Source organism: Rutidosis leptorrhynchoides, chromosome 2, assembly GCF_046630445.1.
Source record: "Rutidosis leptorrhynchoides isolate AG116_Rl617_1_P2 chromosome 2, CSIRO_AGI_Rlap_v1, whole genome shotgun sequence".
Lineage (NCBI taxonomy): Eukaryota > Viridiplantae > Streptophyta > Magnoliopsida > Asterales > Asteraceae > Rutidosis > Rutidosis leptorrhynchoides.
This window is the reverse complement of record NC_092334.1, coordinates 242804585-242825117: the sequence shown is the minus strand read 5'-3', so window position 1 is coordinate 242825117 and position 20533 is coordinate 242804585.

The following is a 20533-nucleotide window of genomic DNA, read 5'->3' as shown; positions in this document are numbered from 1 at the left end:
GAATTCTTGATGAAAGAAAAGAATGGGAAAGTAACTGTAACCATTTTCGTTAAGTATGAGTGTTTTGATATATGTCTTGAAGTCTTCCAAAAGTATTTTAATACATCTAAATACACTACATGTATATACATTTTAACTGAGTCGTTAAGTCATCGTTAGTCGTTACATGTAAGTGTTGTTTTGAAACCTTTAAGTTAACGATCTCAATTAATGTTGTTAACCCATTGTTTATTATATCTAATGAGATGTTAAATTATTATATTATCATGATATTATGATATATTAATATATCTTAATATGATATATATACATTTAAATGTCGTTACAACGATAATCGTTACATATATTTCTCGTTTCGAAATCCTTAAGTTAGTAGTCTTGTTTATATGTATATAACTCATTGTTAATATACTTATGGAGATACTTACTTATCATAATCTCATGTTAACCATATGTATATCCATATATATATCGTCATGTCATTTTTACAAGTTTTAACGTTCGTGAATCGCCGGTCAACTTGGGTGGTCATTTGTCTATATGAAACATATTTCAATTAATCAAGTCTTAACAAGTTTGATTGCTTAACATGTTGGAAACATTTAATCATGTAAATATCAACCTCAATTAATATATATAAACATGGAAAAGTTCGGGTCACTACAGTACCTACCCGTTAAATAAATTTCGTTTCGAAATTTTAAGCTGTTGAAGGTGTTGACGAATCTTCTGGAAATAGATGCGGGTATTTCTTCTTCATCTGATCTTCACGCTCCTAGGTGAACTCGGGTCCTCTACGAGCATTCCATCGAACCTTAACAATTGGTATCTTGTTTTGCTTAAGTCTTTTAACCTCACGATCCATTATTTCGACGGGTTCTTCGATGAATTGGAGTTTTTCGTTGATTTGGATTTCATCTAACGGAATAGTGAGATCTTCTTTAGCAAAATATTTCTTCAAATTCGAGACGTGGAAAGTGTTATGTACAGCCGCGAGTTGTTGAGGTAACTCAAGTCGGTAAGCTACTGGTCCGACACGATCAACAATCTTGAATGGTCCAATATACCTTGGATTTAATTTCTCTCGTTTACCAAATCGAACAACGCCTTTCCAAGGTGCAACTTTAAGCATGACCATCTCTCCAATTTCAAATTCTATATCTTTTCTTTTAATGTCAGCGTAGCTCTTTTGTCGACTTTAGGCGGTTTTCAACCGTTGTTGAATTTGGATGATCTTCTTGATAGTTTCTTGTATAATCTCCGGACCCGTAATCTGTCTATCCCCCACTTCACTCCAACAAATCGGAGACCTGCACTTTCTACCATAAAGTGCTTCAAACGGCGCCATCTCAATGCTTGAATGGTAGCTGTTGTTGTAGGAAAATTCTGCTAACGGTAGATGTCGATCCCAACTGTTTCCGAAATCAATAACACATGCTCGTAACATGTCTTCAAGCGTTTGTATCGTCCTTTCGCTCTGCCCATCAGTTTGTGGATGATAGGCAGTACTCATGTCTAGACGAGTTCCTAATGCTTGCTGTAATGTCTGCCAGAATCTTGAAATAAATCTGCCATCCCTATCAGAGATAATAGAGATTGGTATTCCATGTCTGGAGACGACTTCCTTCAAATAAAGTCGTGCTAACTTCTCCATCTTGTCATCTTCTCTTATTGGCAGGAAGTGTACTGATTTGGTGAGACGATCAACTATTACCCAAATAGTATCAAAACCACTTGCAGTCCTTGGCAATTTAGTGATGAAATCCATGGTAATGTTTTCCCATTTCCATTCTGGGATTTCAAGTTGTTGAAGTAGACCTGATGGTTTCTGATGCTCAGCTTTGACCTTAGAACACGTCAAACATTCTCCTACGTATTTAGCAACATCGGCTTTCATACCCAGCCACCAAAAATGTTTCTTGAGATCCTTGTACATCTTCCCCGTTCCAGGATGTATTGAGTATCTGGTTTTATGAGCTTCTCTAAGTACCATTTCTCTCATATCTCCAAATTTTGGTACCCAAATCCTTTCAGCCCTATACCGGGTTCCGTCTTCCCGAATATTAAGATGCTGCTCCGATCCTTTGGGTATTTCATCCTTTAAATTTCCTTCTTTTAAAACTCCTTGTTGCGCCTCCTTTATTTGAGTAGTAAGGTTATTATGAATCATTATATTCATAGATTTTACTCGAATGGGTTCTCTGTCCTTCCTGCTCAAGGCATCGGCTACCACATTTGCCTTCCCCGGGTGGTAACGAATCTCAAAGTCGTAATCATTCAACAATTCAATCCACCTATGTTGCCTCATATTCAGTTGTTTCTGATTAAATATGTGTTGAAGACTTTTGTGGTCGGTATATATAATACTTTTGACCCCATATAAGTAGTGCCTCCAAGTCTTTAAGTCAAAAACAACCGCGCCTAATTCCAAATCATGCGTCGTATAATTTTGCTCGTGAATCTTCAATTGTCTAGACGCATAAGCAATCACCTTCGTTTGTTGCATTAATACACAACCGAGACCTTGCTTTGATGCGTCACAATAAATCACAAAATCATCATTCCCTTCAGGCAATGACAATATAGGTGCCGTAGTTGGCTTTTTCTTCAATAACTGAAACTCTTTCTCTTGTTCATCCTTCCATTCAAATTTCTTCCCTTTATGCGTTAATGCAGTCAAGGGTTTTGCTATTCTGGAAAAGTCTTGGATGAACCTTCTGTAGTAACCAGCTAGTCCTAAAAACTGGCGTATGTGTTTCGGAGTTTTCGGGGTTTCCCACTTTTCAACAGTTTCTATCTTTGCCGGATCCACCTTAATACCTTTTTTGTTCACTATGTGACCGAGGAATTGAACTTCTTCCAACCAAAATGCACACTTTGAAAATTTAGCGTACAATTCTTCCTTCCTCAATACTTCTAACACCTTTCTCAAATGTTCACCGTGTTCTTGGTCATTCTTTGAGTAAATAAGTATGTCATCAATGAAAACAATGACAAACTTGTCAAGGTATGGTCCACACACTGTTCATAAGGTCCATGAACACAGCTGGTGCATTAGTTAAACCAAATGGCATGACCATAAACTCATAATGACCGTAACGTGTTCTGAAAGCAGTCTTTGGAATATCATCTTCTTTCACCCGCATTTGATGATACCCGGAACGTAAGTCAATCTTTGAATAAACAGATGAGCCTTGTAGTTGATCAAATAAGTCGTCGATTCTCGGTAGTGGGTAGCGGTTCTTGATGGTAAGTTTGTTCAACTCTCGGTAGTCGATACACAACCTGAATGTACCATCTTTCTTCTTGACAAACAAAACAGGAGCTCCCCACGGTGATGTGCTTGGTCGAATGAAACCACGCTCTAAAAGTTCTTGTAATTGGCTTTGCAGTTCTTTCATCTCGCTGGGTGCGAGTTTGTAAGGAGCACGAGCTATTGGTGCAGCTCCTGGTACAAGATCTATTTGAAATTCAACGGATCGATATGGGGGTAATCCCGGTAATTCTTTTGGAAATACATCGGGAAATTCTTTTGCAATGGGAACATCATTGATGCTCTTTTCTTCAGTTTGTACTTTCTCGACGTGTGCTAGAACAGCATAATAACCTTTTCTTATTAGTTTTTGTGCCTTCAAATTACTAATAAGATGTAGCTTCGTGTTGCCCTTTTCTCCGTACACCATTAAGGGTTTTCCTTTTTCTCGTACAATGCGAATTGCATTTTTGTAACAAACGATCTCTGCTTTCACTTCTTTCAACCAGTCCATACCGATTATCACATCAAAACTCCCTAACTCTACTGGTATCAAATCAATCTTAAATGTTTCGCTAACCAGTTTAATTTCTCGATTCCGACATATATTATCTGCTGAAATTATTTTACCATTTGCTAATTCGAGAAAAATTTACTATCCAAAGGCGTCAATTGACAACTTAATTTAGCACAAAAATCTCTACTCATATAGCTTCTATCCGCACCCGAATCAAATAAAACGTAAGCAGATTTATTGTCAATAAGAAACGTACCCGTAACAAGCTCCGGGTCTTCCTGTGCCTCCGCCGCATTAATATTGAAAACTCTTCTGCGGCCTTGTCCATTCGTGTTCTCCTGGTTCGGGCAATTTCTAATAATGTGGCCCGGTTTTCCACATTTATAACAAACTACATTGGCATAACTTGCTCCGACACTACTTGCTCCACCATTACTTGTTCTGACACCATTTGTTCCTTTCGTTCTATTAACCCCTGGTCCGTAGACCTCACACTTCGCCGCGCTATGACCATTTCTTTTACACTTGTTGCAAAATTTGGTGCAGAACCCCGAGTGATACTTTTCACACCTTTGGCATAGCTGCTTCTGATTGTTGTTGTTGTTGCGGTTATTATTGTTGTTGGGATGATTGTTGTAGTTGCTGTTGTTGTTGTTGTTGTTGTTGTTGTTGTTGTTGTTGGGCCGTTTGTTGTAGTTGCGATTGATGTTGCGATTGTTGGGATAATTGTTGCGATTATTGTTGTAATTGCAGTTGTTGTTGTATTGGTGATTCTTATCACCGTTTTCCTCCCACTTTCTTTTGACTTGCTTCACATTGGCCTCTTCAGCAGTCTGTTCTTTAATTCTTTCTTCAATCTGGTTCACTAGTTTGTGAGCCATTCTACATGCCTGTTGTATGGAGGCGGGCTCGTGTGAACTTATATCTTCTCGGATTCTTTTCGGTAATCCTTTCACAAACGCGTCGATCTTCTCTTCCTCATCTTCGAATGCTCCCGGACATAATAGGCACAATTCTGTGAATCGTATTTCGTACGTGGTAATATCAAATCCTTGGGTTCGTAACCCTCTAAGTTATGTCTTGAGCTTATTGACCTCGGTTCTGGGACGGTACTTCTCGTTCATCAAGTGCTTGAATGTTGACCACGGTAGTGCGTACGCATCGTCTTGTCCCACTTGCTCTAGATAGGTATTCCACCATGTTAACGCAGAACCTGTGAAGGTATGCATAGCGTACTTTACTTTGTCCTCTTCAGTACACTTACTTATGGTAAACACCGATTCAACCTTCTCGGTCCACCGTTTCAATTCGATCGGTCCTTCGGTTCCATCAAATTCCAAAGGTTTGCAGGCAGTGAATTCTTTGTAGGTGCATCCTATACGATTTCCTGTACTGCTAGATCCAAGGTTATTGTTGGTATGTAGCGCAGCCTGTACTGCGGCTATGTTTGAAGCTAGAAAAGTACGGAATTCCTCTTCATTCATATTCACGGTGTGTCAAGTAGTCGGTGCCATTTCCTTCAAAATAGTCAAATGGAACAAGTTAATCATACAGAATATCAAGAGTAGTTAATAGTATTTCGTAGCATAATATGAACTCATTTATAAAAGCTTTTTCTTCATATTAGCGTTTTATAAGTTTAAATTCGGGTAGTACCTACCCGTTAAGTTCATACTTAGTAGCTAATATACAATTCAACTACTACAATTCTATATGAAAAACTGATTATAATAATATTTCGCGTTCAAACTTTTATACAATATTTTACAAACTAACAATACCGCTCATTTTACATAAAGCATGAAATATAGCACACAATAACTTTGATACAAGATAGTTGTGAAGATAATTCTAGCTAGTACACAAGTCGTTCAGCAAAGGCAATAAAGACACGTAATTCATACGTCCAGAAACAAGTCATGCATTCTGGTTTTACTAGGACTACTTCCCATCCTTGGTCTTGTGGAACATAACCGTTATGGCCGTTGATAAGACAGCGTGTTGTAACGTCGTCAAAGGGACGAGGGTTACGTAATGTCCAACAGTCCCGTAACAATCTAAAAACCTCATTTCTTACCCCAATTACCGACTCCGTCACTTGTGGGAACGTTTTGTTTAATAGTTCTAGGCCGATGTTCTTGTTCTCACTTTGGTGAGAAGCTAACATTACTAATCCGTAAGCATAACATGCTTCTTTATGTTGCATGTTAGCCGCTTTTTCTAAATCACGAAGTCCAATATTCGAATATATTGAGTCAAAATAATTTCTTAACCCATTGCGTAAAATAGCATTTGGGTTCCCCGCAATATATGCGTCAAAGTAAACACATCGTAACTTATGGATTTCCCAATGTGATATCCCCCATCTTTCGAACGAAAGCCTTTTATAAACCAAGGCATTCTTGGAACGTTCTTCGAATGTCTTACAAACTGATCTCGCCTTAAATAGTTGTGCCGAAGAATTCTGACCGACTCTAGACAAGATTTCATCAATCATGTCTCCGGGTAGGTCTCTTAAAATATTGGGTTGTCTATCCATTTTGTGTTTTTATACTGTAAAATAGACAAGAGTTAGATTCATAAAAAAATACTTATTAATACAAGCAATTTTTACATATATCATAAAGCATAAGCACACTATATTACATATATTACACCACACGAATACAACTATCTTATTCTGACTCGCTCGTTTCTTCTTGTTCGGTTTTGGTTCGTTTTGCCAAGTTTCTAGGGATATATGATGTTCCCCTAATACGAGCCGTCGTTGTCCACATTGGTTTAGAAAAACCTGGTGGTTTAGAGGTTCCCGGGTCATTGTTACAACTTGAGGACTTCGGGGGTTGACGATAAATATAAAGTTCATCGGGGTTGGAATTAGATTTCTCTATTTTTATGCCCTTTCCCTTATTATTTTCTTTTGCCTTTTTAAATTCATTTGGGGTAATTTCTATAACATCATCGGAATTCTCGTCAGAATCCGATTCATCGGAGAATTGGTAATCCTCCCAATATTTTGCTTCTTTAGCGGAAACACCATTGACCATAATTAACCTTGGTCGGTTGGTTGAGGATTTTCTTTTACTTAACCGTTTTATTATTTCCCCCACCGGTTCTATTTCTTCATCTGGTTCCGATTCTTCTTCCGGTTCTAATTCTTCTTCTGGTTCCGACTCTTCTTCCGGTTCCTCTTCGGGAACTTGTGAATCAGTCCACGAATCATTCCAATTTACATTTGACTCTTCATTATTATTAGGTGAGTCAATGGGACTTGTTCTAGAGGTAGACATCTATCACATAATATCAAACGCGTTAAGAGATTAATATATCACATAATATTCACATGTTAAAAATATATAGTTTCCAACAAAATTTGTTAAGCAATCATTTTTCAAGTAAACACGGTCGAAGTCCAGACTCACTAATGCATCCTGACAAACTCGATAAGACAAACTAATGCAAAATTCTGGTTCTCTAAGACCAACGCTCGGATACCAACTGAAATGTCCCGTTCTTATTGATTAAAAACGTTCCATGTTAATTGATTTCGTTGTGAGGTTTTGACCTCTATATGAGACGTTTTTCAAAGACTGCATTCATTTTTAAGTTATGGTTGGAATAGATTTGTTACCAATTTTCACGTAGCTAAAATGAGAAAAATTATCCAATCTTGTTTTACCCATAACTTCTTCATTTTAAATCCGTTTTGAGTGAATGAAATTTCTATGGTTTCATATTGAACTCTATTTTATGAATCTAAACAGAAAAGTATAGGTTTATAGTCGGATAAATAAGTTACAAGTCGTTTTTGGAAAGGTAGTCATTTCAGTCGAAAGAACGACGTCTAGATGACCATTTTAGAAAACATACTTCCACTTTGAGTTTAACCATAATTTTTGGATATAGTTTCATGTTCATAATAAAAATCATTTTCTCAGAATAAAAACTTTTAAATCAAAGTTTATCATAGTTTTTAATTAACTAACCCAAAACAGCCCGCGGTGTTACTACGACGGCGTAAATTCGGTTTTACGGTGTTTTTCGTGTTTCCAGGTTTTAAATCATTAAGTTAGCATATCATATAGATATAGAACATGTGTTTAGTTGATTTTAAAAGTCAAGTTAGAAGGATTAACTTTTGTTTGCGAACAAGTTTAGAATTAACTAAACTATGTTCTAGTGATTACGAGTTTAAACCTTCGAATAAGATAGTTTTATATATATGAATCGAATGATGTTATGAACATCATTACTACCTCAAGTTTAGTAGGTAAACCTACTGGAAGTGACAAGAAATGATCTAGCTTCAAAGGATCTTGGATGGCTTGAAAGTTCTTGAAGTAGGATCATGACACAAAAACAAGTTCAAGTAAGATTTTTACTCGAATTAAGATAGTTTATAGTTATAGAAATTGAATCAAAGTTTGAATATGAATATTACCTTGAATAAGAAAGATAACCTACTGTATATAACAAAGGTTTCTTTATCTTAGATGATTACTTGGAATGGATTAGAAAGCTTGGAAGTAAATTAGTAAACTTGAAGGGATTTTTGAAGTGTTCTTGAAGTGTTCTTCCTATGATGATTATAGCTTGATTCTTGAAGTGATTTTTGATGAAGATGATGATTAACTACTAGAAAAATACGTTCATAATAGTGTGTGTGTGTTGAGAGAGAATTAGAAAGAGAATTGGAAGTGTGAAATGGAGTGAATGATGAGTGGTAATTGGTGAGTGGTGAGTGGGGTTAAAAGGAGTTCTAGTTAGTTGACTAGCTCATGGTAGAAGTTAAAATTGATTAGTCATACATGACATAATCAAGAGTGGAATCCCATGCTAGTTCCTATTGGTATATACCCATAGTAAGTACGTTTTGAAGCTGTGTATAATACGGGTAAGAATACGACTAGAATTCTTGATGAAAGAAAAGAATGGGAAAGTAACTGTAACCATTTTCGTTAAGTATGAGTGTTTTGATATATGTATTGAAGTCTTCCAAAAGTATTTTAATACATCTAAATACACTACATGTATATACATTTTAACTGAGTCGTTAAGTCATCGTTAGTCGTTACATGTAAGTGTTGTTTTGAAACCTTTAAGTTAACGATCTCAATTAATGTTGTTAACCCATTATTTATTATATCTAATGAGATTTTAAATTATTATATTATCATGATATTATGATATATTAATATATCTTAATATGATATATATATACATTTAAATGTCGTTACAACGATAATCGTTACATATATGTCTCGTTTCGAAATCCTTAAGTTAGTAGTCTTGTTTATATGTATATAACTCATTGTTAATATACTTATGGAGATACTTACTTATCATAATCTCATGTTAACCATATGTATATCCATATATATATCGTCATGTCGTTTTTACAAGTTTTAACGTTCGTGAATCGCCGGTCAACTTGGGTGGTCATTTGTCTATATGAAACATATTTCAATTAATCAAGTCTTAACAAGTTTGATTGCTTAACATGTTGGAAACATTTAATCATGTAAATATCAATCTCAATTAATATATATAAACATGGAAAATTTCGGGTCACTATAACTTCATCTACAGAAGGAAAGATTTATGCATATAGTTATGCACCTGAAAAACTCTCGATAACTGAGTAAACGTTAACAAGTATCTGTGATAGCTCCTTTGGCGTTGTTATTACCGAAAATAATTTTACAATCCCGCTCCAAATTAGTCAATTTTGTCTTAGCTCCAGCAAATCAACTTCGACTTTCATTCGGATTAGCCTTATTAAAACCTTGTTATATAAGTTTCCTTTCGTCATCGTTACTGGGGAACCTTTTATATCCCACCACATTAGCGGTAAACTTACCAGCAACTTCATTGATCTTTGACTTTCTGAAAAAAATCATTATATTTAAAAACTCTATCATATACTCATCCGCATCTTGTAACGAGAATTGCCATATCAATTACCGGGAATTAGCAACCAGTATTTTGAAATCACGCAGCATGTCTACATCAACAGTTATATGTATACATATAACATTTACCTCTTAGAATTATGATCTTCCATTCTGAAATTATAAAAAGCACCCAGTCTATGAATCAATACTCGGAATATTGAAAAAGCTGAATGAAGCAGCAAAAACTGTAAACGACCTTAACAGTCGAAAATTTGATGATAAAGAATAAGGTGTTGGAAAAGATCAAAAAAAGAGAAAGGTTGGAATTAGAAACCGATTGAGCGAATTATGAAGGAGGCTGTGGAAAAATCACAAAGACTAAATTTGCCTTCAAAGAATCCAAATGATTCAGTGTCTGCTGAAATCGTTAGCAAACACCTTACTCCTGACTCTAAACCTTTACGGAAAAATCTTCATCATCATCCGTCGATATTAGAAATTCTAAGATATCATCGTATCTTCCATCATAAATATCCTCCATATTTTTGAAGATATTTTCATAACTATTCTTATCTAAAATCATTTATCTCTTCGCGATATCAGTAGTACATCAGAAAGGAAACTGTTTTTAGTTTCTAAATTCTGAAAGATTCAAATTCAAAATATGAATGTTCTTGAAGAAGTGTTGGGAACTGAAGCATGAGTTAGTATAATATAATGACACTTGATCAACGTGATTATATTACAGTAAGTCATGCTGAATTTCTAATGGAACGTGATGATTCACATATTATAACGTCATCATGTGCCATGTTACATAACTCTTTCATTCTGCTTAACTTCTGAACATATCAAGAAAGTATATTCTTGATAGTTCTATTCTCAGTGATTTAGGTAATTTGAAAAATCAAATCGTGCGATTTCGTTCTTTCTTGTTTATGACATTAAGTTCATTCGAAAGTCTATACTTACGAATTCTGGACCGTTACTCGCTTTACTAGAGGTCGAGAAGAGAATAAAAAGGCAAAGAGCTCCAAATTATAAGAGAAAATATAAAGTCCAATGACAACACCGAGGTTACATACCATGGATATTAATACGAATAGTAATATAAAGACACGGTAGAATTAAGAATAGTATCACCTAAAGGTAATAGTAGAAGTAAACAGATTTTTCTGGGGGAAGATTGAAAAGAAGGATGACAGAAATGAAAATTAGGAAAAAATATCAAGGATTAGAACTGGATTAAGCATTTTCACAATCTTTTAGATGTATGAACTAAGAAAGAAAGTATAGGAATAGTGAAAATAATAGAACGGAAGAGGTTAATTTATAGTGAGAATATCTGACAGGGCAATCAGGGCTAATTACCGCATTTAATTAAAGAGATCTTAATTTCCTTATTCGCCGAAGAATCAAATCTTTTAGATTTCGAAGTTTTTCTTTAAAACCTTTGAATTCCGAAAATCCACCGTGACTACGTCAAAAGTTAAATCTTTATCTCAATCTTTTGTGACAACTTCACTCGTACTCTTCGAGTAGTAGAATTATCTTATCCATATTACTCAACAGTAATAAAACTCTATTTATCAACTCATATTCGTCAGGAAAACATTCTTATTATTAGCCATGATGATCCCACTCAAATTTCGGGACGAAATTTCTTTAACGGGTAGGTACTGTGATGACCCGGAAATTTTCAACCAAATTTAAACTTAATTTTTATATGATTTCGAAACGATAAGCAAAGTCTGTAAAGTTGAGTCTCAAAATTTTTGAATTAATTACATGGATTCATTTACCCTTTAACTACTCTTGGCGATTCACGAACAATTGTGTGTAAATAAATATGTAAATATATATGTATAAATAAATTTTATACATAAGTAATATTATATATATTGTAATTTATAAATATTAAAGATTCAATAAGTTATATAAATGATAGTAATATATTTGTAATATTAATATTATTACCATTAATCTCACTATTATTATCAACATTTGTATCATTAATATTATTATATGAAGTATATATGAAATATGACATGAACCAGTATTATTATTAATTTTAGTATTATTACCCTTGATATTATTATTATCTGTTTCATTGATATTAGATATTAAATTTGTATAATTAATGTTATTATGATTCCTTATATATTTAATATACAGATATATAGATATATATGAAATATGAAATTTTATATAAGTTATTATATTATCAAAATTATTAATATTATTATTATCAACAATATTATGATAAGTAAAATTATTATTAGTATTAATAAACATATTATTATTATCGTTTTATTATGATTATTATTAGTAAACTTATTAAATTTATAAATTTTATGATTCTCAATATCACTACTATTTATAGATATTATTAATACAATTATTTTTATTATTGATATTATTATTATTATTATTATTATTATTATTATTATTATTATTATTATTATTATTATTATTATAAATATTAATATTATTGTTATTAGGAATGATATTGTTATTATTATTGTTATTTTTGGTATTATAATTATTATTATTTCTATTATCATTATTAGTATTATTTTGATTAGTAATATTATTATTATTATTATTATTTATTATAATTATCAGTATTTTAATTATTTCCAATAATACTAATGATATTATTATTATTATTAATATATTTATTTATATTTACTAATTATTGATATTAATTTTTAATTATAAAAAAAATTACAGAATCAACTTTATGTTTGATGTCACGATCGAACTATTTTATATTCTTGTTTCTGTCCATAATTTGTTACCAGTCTTAATCCAATCCAGTACGTAACAATTGAATTCAATCAGATGAGGCCAAATTCTGTTACAAGTCTTAGTACACTTTTATTTATTTTATTTATTTTGCTGTTTCTGATTAAAATGGTGTCGGGTCAATTAAGCTATCAAACAAGTTACATTAGCTGTAATATTATCTATTAGCCTCTATATAATACTCTGCAAATGCAATTCAAATTAACACAACAAAAATCAAATTAAATTTTTAATATGTCTATACGATACCCCTATTCTTGGGTTGATTTTCCAAAAAGCTCGGTTTCTTATCAAAATTAAATTCTATAAATGCAATTATGTTAGGATTACTCTAGTCGATCTTTCTGTAAAGTTTCAACATCCAATTTCTCTTGTCGATTTCTAATTTCTGAGTCAAAGCTCTAAATTGAATAAGTCAACCATTGTTCTTCAGTAAAATTTGAAATCAGTTTTATGTTATAGGTTCAAATAAGATTACAGAAAGTTTCTAATGATGATTTAATACCTTTTTCATGTTGTAATCATCATCCAAAACGGTCTAGATTTTTGAAACGTGATTTGAGTCATCGTGTTCTTCATGAGACTGCACAGCTTTAATTTTATTTTTTCGTTCTTTTGTTTTTGTTAATTAAAATCTCCCAAACTTATTTGTTTATGTTTCAATTACGAGTTCAAAATCAAATCACGACATTTCTGTTATGATTCCATGATTTCACTGTCAAATATTTTGAAGAAGATGAAGGAAATAAGAAACATGACTGAGTTAATTAAAAATTAAAATCGTATTTAAAGCAGAAATGCAAGTAGCAGCAGAACGGTTTATGAAACGACCCATCCATATTACTATAAACGCAGTACATTATTCATTGGTTCCATAGCGAGGTATTTGACCTCTACATAATACGCTTTAGAAAATATTGCATTCGTTTCATAAAAAGCACACCATTATTATACATAATACGAGTTTCAAACATATGGGCGATTATTTACAAAATAATCCCCATGATACATCGATTTTCAAATATTACAAAGGTGACATAATAGTCGAATATAATACATGACCAAAGTTTTATTGAATGCAACCCTCTTTTAAACAAAAGCATGAGACTCCATGCAAAGCTTGCTCAGATAATGCGATAGCGGAAGACTTTCTTAAGGACCTGAGAATAAACATGCTTAAATAGTCAACACAAAGGTTGGTGAGATATATTGGTTTAACACTAGCATCGATATAAATATAGACCACAAGATTTCATAGTTACAAATATTTCAATAAAGATATTCTATAATTTGTTATGCGCTTCGGTAACCATACTTAACCATTAAAGTGGCATATTCTCTTTATTATGAAATCTCCCTACACTATACCAAGTGTAGTAAAAATGAAGTACTATGCAACCGTTTACGATACTAGAGCGACTAGCCCGGTTGGGGTTGTCAAACCCGATAGATCTATCAATAGGATTCGCGCTTACATGTTCTTACAACATGTAAATATTAGTTACCAAGCTATTAGGAAAGATATGCAAGGTGGTACAACTCAACGTAGAATATATTTTAAGTACTTGTGTCCATGGCGTAAAACATAAAATGCATGTATTCTCATCTCAAAATATTTGTAGAGTTTAAAAATGGGACTATATACTCACGGTAGTAAAAGTATATTAATGATAAGTTTTCAACTTATTAAAAATATGGTCGTCGTCCTTGGATTCACAAACCTATAATTATAATAATGATTCAGATAATAATACGACATATGAAGAAAAAGAAAAACAAGTTCATAGAATAATTATATAATAATTTTTAACATTTTATGTTGGTAGTCCAAAATAGTTCGAAAAGTCCATTAATCGGTATATATATATAATCTTAGAATTACCCCATGGCGTATTGTGTACGTATTGTCTTGCATCAATCCAGAGACGTATTGTATACTTATTGTCTTAGAATTAACTAAGACGTATTGTGTACGTATTATTGTCATGGAACGTACCAAGATTATTATATATATATACAATCTCGGAATTATCCAAGATTATAATATTTTGTTATACTAATGATAACAAGTACAAATATATATAGGATATAGGAAAATTTAACAAGGATATGGTTAATATAGTTTTTATAATATAAATTTCGTCCATACAACGTTAATTTTAGCAGATTTTGTTTTGCTCGCCAAATATTCATTACAACTCCGTTTAAAGTGAATCAAATTGCTATAAATTTCTTAAGAAGTAAATATTAAAATCCAATTCGAAAAGTTCATCCCAAGTAGTAATTTTTAGAGCTTTACCCTCTTTTTGTGTTGGTGGACAGATTTGGAAAAATCCCAGCATCCACCGAATATATGATTTTTGATAAAATACTTCCACTTTGTCTAAAATTATGAAAAAAATACTGGAAGTCTTATTTACATATATTAAAGTATTTCCAAAGTCTTAACCTCGAAATCAAAGTCTAAGATAGGTTTTTAATTCCCAACCCAAAACAGCCCGCTTTTTACCGAATGGAGATTAAAGGATATATGTTAAGTTTCAAGGTGTTCTTCATATGTACAAGTTATAAGTTCTTATATTAACTTAATATAACATCATAATACATATAAATAAGTGTTATTAGAGTTAAGTTAGAAATATTAAATTAGTTTTTTAAACAAGTTTAGAATCAACTAAACTATGTTCTAGTTTATAAACTCTTATATAGATAGCTATAAACATATGAATTGAACAAGAGTTGAAGTAGAGTTTTTACCTAAAGTTTAGAATGTAAAGTTTATGAAAAGAAGTAGTAGAACAAAACTTGAGAGAGTTCTTGCAAGTGTGTTTAAAAATGAGTTAGAAATGGTACTTATTTATAGGCTTGAAAATTTGGTTTTTAGTGAAAATATCTAAGATAAGTTAAAATGTATTAAGTCATGGATGACATATTAAATTTATTAGGTCATGGATGACATATTACATAAATAATTTCAGATTTCTATTGGTATATACCAATAGTAAATACTTCTAGAAGCTGTGTATAATACGGGTAAAAATATCGTATGAATGCGAGTAGAATTCTTGAGGAAATTGAACGGAAATATGAGTATAGCTATCCTTTATATGTATTGATATATTATAAAGTGTATTCAATACTTGTAAGGATGTATTTACACTCGTAATACATTGTATGTAAATACATTTTAATTTAAGTTAATTACGTTGTTTAAATAGTAACATATATATTGTTCAAAAACTCTTTAAATTAGTAGTATGAAAATATATATATAATACTTTGTTAATATACTTAATGAGATATTTAATTATCATATTTTCAAGTTAAATATATGTATATATACACATATATATAATTAATACAAGTTATGACGTTCGTGAATCGTAGGAATAAAAGGGTGGTCAACTGCTTATATAAAATTATTTCCGGAGGTTCAAGACTTATTAAAATTCATTACTTATCATGTCGAAATTATTAAATCATATAAATAGTATAATCAAGTAGTCAGAAAAATCCGGGTCATCACAGTACCTGCCCGTTAAAGAAATTTCGTCCCGAAATTTGAAGTAGTACCTATTTAATGGGCGGTGTTTGTAAACAGATATGGATACTTCTGTTTCATCTGGTCCTCTCTTTCCCAAGTGAACTCGGGACCTCTTCAATCATTCCAATGAACCCTAACTATAGGTATGTTGCTTTGCTTGAGCTGTTTGACTTCACGCTCCTTGATTTCGAAAGGCTCTTCTATAAAATGCAGTTTCTCGTCGATTTGGATTTCTTCAAGAGGAACAGTGAGGTCTTCGTTTGCAAGGCATTTCCTTAGGTTCAATATGTGAAAGGTATTGTGTACTCCAGCAAGTTATTGTGGTAGCTTAAGTCGATAAGCCACCGGTCCAATACGTTCGATGATCTTGAATGGTCCTACGTATCTTGGGTTCAATTTACCCCTCTTACCAAAGCGTATCACACCTTTCCAAGGTGACACCTTTAACATAACCATGTCATCAACCTGAAATTCTAACGGATTCCTTCGAACATCAGCATAGCTCTTTTGACGACTTTGGGTGGTCTTCAATCTCCCCTTGATTTACACAATCTTATCAGTAGTCTCCTGTATGATCTCGGGACCAGTCAGTTATCTGTCACCTACTTCGTTCCAACAGATAGGGGATCTACACTTTCTTCCATAAAGTGCTTCGAATGGTGCAACATTAATACTCGTAAGGTAACTGTTGTTATACGAGAATTCTGCCAATGGTAAATATTTATCCCATCCATTTCCGAAATCGATCACACATGATCTAAGCATGTCTTCAAGAGTCTGAATGGTCCTTTCACTTTGCCCATCGGTCTGAGGATGATATGTAGTGCTCATATGTAACGACCCGGAAATTTCCGACCAAATTTAAACTCTAATCTCTATATGGTTCCGACACGATAAGCAAAAACCCTAAGGTTGACCCGCACTTTTTTAATCATTCTATACTTATAAGATTAATATTTACATAAATTAAACCTTACCAACATGATAAGCAATCCAAATTGTTGAGATTTATGTTTCCGAAAAGAGTTTTACACAACGTTTGACCGTCTAGTTTGACCGATGATATCACGAACTATACAATATATGATAATTATACGTTTGTGTATATATATGTATATATACATATTTAACATGATTAATGAATGTTTTAATATCTCATTTTGTATTAATAACAATAAGTTATAAGTATATTTTGAAACTACTAACTTAAGTTTTCAAAACGATAACTATACGTAACGTTATTTGACATAAATACTTAAGACTTATAATGTTTATACATATATTGTTTAAGTAATGTATTTAATCACTTTTAAAGACTTAAATACATAAAATCATATAAGTGTATTCACAAAAGATAGCTATATTTGAATCCTCATTCCATTTTTCACAAAATTTCTATACGTATATCTAGAGTATTTGTACTCGTATCATACCTAGCTTCTATACGTATTTACTATTGGTATATACACATCAAATCACCACCAACCAGCCCTTGTTCATGCCTTATGTATAAGGTAACTACTTTTGTTATTTAGTATGACAATTTCACATGATTAAAAGATCTTTTCACAAAATTACAAATTTATACACCTTTTACACCACCATAAATACATGCATCCATTTTCAATTTTTGGAACATCATTTCTCTAGCTAAACACACACACTTACTAGCCTCATGTCTCTCTAAGAACTCCAGCAAAAATCCTCTCAAGAATCACCTTAAACACCACCATAAAAAGATCAACAAAAACACTACAAAAATACAACTTTCAATTCAAGTTTATGTCTTAAGTTGCTTCCAATCTTTCATCCACTTCCATCACCCTTTTGATTCTAGCTTCTTACTCCTCTTTTACAGCAACCTTGTCCAAGGAACTTGAGGTAGTATCTATGTTCATAACCTTATTCGATTCATATATATATATAGCTATCTTATTGTATGGTATACAATTTTAACAACAAAAACATAGTTTGAATGATTTCAAACTTGTTTGCAAACTAAATAGATCCTTCTAACTTAACTTTTAAAATACTTCAAGACCTGTAATATAACTTAAATATATGCTAATTTAACAAGGTATAACTTGGTTTTTCAAAGAATACCTTAAAAAACTGTTTTTATGACGTCGGAGTGCAACCGGGGGCTGTTTTGGGTTGGATAATTAAAAAACCATCTTGAACTTTGAATTGGAGGTTTATATTCTGGAAAAATGATATTTCTTATGAATATGTTAACACATAAAAATTTCATGATTTAATTCATAGTATAAGTATTTTTAGAAAAATGGTCATTAAATGATGTTTTTGTAACAAAAATGATTAACTTCATAAGTTTCACCAAAATTTGACCTATGACCTATGATTTCGAATACAAAATAAGGTATTTACAGTTCATATTCTTAAAGAGGGACTCGATCCAAGGAAGCGGAAAGTTGAATCAACGAAAACGGAGTTGTAACGAAGAAATTATGACCAAAACAAAATCGGATATCCAAGACTAGTTTAGCCACGAAAATAATTGGAGAAAATTAAATAAATCACATCTTCCTAAAGTAACATGATATTTTATACATATGTACTCATAATTTAATTTTATATGGTTCAGGATCACCCGTAAACAATACGAGAAGATTAATCATAAGATCCCATGATTGTACGCAACACGTCATTTGACAACACCGGTACTTTATGTACGCAACACGTCATTTGACAACACCGGTACCGTGGGTCAAGATTAATCTCGACCAATACATATACGATGAGGGTTTTATTTATTTCATTGGGGGTTTATTAAACATCTAAATATGAACCATTAAAATTGAATTACTAACAACGAACTGCTAACTACGGACTAAGGAATTATTCAAAGTATTAAAAGTATAACAAGTATATATATGTGACGTTTGTTTAAAAAAGAAAAGGTATTGATATATTATATATGGATAGGTTCGTGATATCAACCGGAGACCAAGTCAAATTATATATATATCTTCAAGACGAAAGTGAGTATATAGTCCCACTTTTAAACTCTAAATATTTCGGGATGAGAATACATGTATTTTATGTTTTACATTATGGACACAAGTAACTGAAAAATATATTCTACGTTGAGTTGTACCACTGGCATACTTCCCTGTAGCTTGGTAACTAATATTTACAGCGGTATTGTAAACGCGAATCCTGTTGATAGATCTATCGGGCCTGACAACCCCAACCGGACTGGACGACCAGTATTCAACGGTTGCACAGTACTTCGTTTCGTGACTACACTTGGTACAGTGTAGTAAGATTTCATATTAAAGGGAATATGCGACGTGATTAATTGTTAAGTATGGTTACCAAGTGCTCAACCACTTAGAATATTTTTATTAAAATGTTTATATATGAAATCTTGTGGTCCATCGTTATATCGCTGCTAGCATCAAACCTATATATCTCACCAACTTTATGTTGACGTTTTAAAGCATGTTATTCTCAGGTATGAATTAAGACTTCCGCTGTGCGTTAGCTCATATTAAGGATACTAGTTGGGACCATTTAAGCCATGATACAAGAACGTTGCATTCGAGTCATTGAAGATCATTAAAGACATTTATTAAGTAAATGACAGTTTAGGTCATTTGGATATCGAGAAATGTTTGACGAGTTTATTAATTTTTTTTATGTAAAGATAGATTGCCTTTTAAGAATAAATGCAACGTTTATAAAATGTATCATATAGAGGTCAAGTACCTCGCGATGTTATCAACTGTTGTAATTCGTTTGTAATCAATATGGACATCGTCCGGATGATTAGTTTCGGATCCTTTCAGTTGGTATCAGAGCGTTGGTCTTAGCGAACCAGGCCTTGCATTAGTGTGTCTAACTGGTAGTTGTTAGGATACATTAGTGAGTCTGGACTTTAACCGTATCTACCTGCTAAATAGTTTTGCTTATCATTTCTAGTCAGAAACCATCTGCTTATCATCCTTAGGGAGTTGCCTGCTTATCATTCTTTAGTCTAGACACGTCTTACTGCATCTAGTGCATCGATAGTGTATAGACAAAATTCACATCCTAGCGTATCTATTACTATAAACATTGCCTGACGAATTTCAAAGATTCTCCGTAATTCACGGGATTTTAAGTATTATAAATACATATGTAAATTATGTATTGAAGAATACCAAACCCAACTCCTATAATCTATTCCAAACCAAAAATTCATTTCCCCGACTGTACAAGATGAACTCCGCTTCCAGTTCGAATTCCTCCGACTCCGACAGCTACGCTGATATGGATTTCCATTCGGGCTCCGAAGGCAGCGTCACTAGAATGGATCAACCAATTTCTCATCATCTATTCTGGATGAATTGGGGATGGGTTCGTAGTATACTAAATTATTGGAGACAAGAAGAAGGTGATCCCTTTCACCCACCGAATTGCCCCATTGGCGACGAACCTGAAGCACTTACCGGCGAACCTGTTCGAGAAACCATTTTCTCTCTCATTTCTCGAGTATCTCGTCACGATTATAT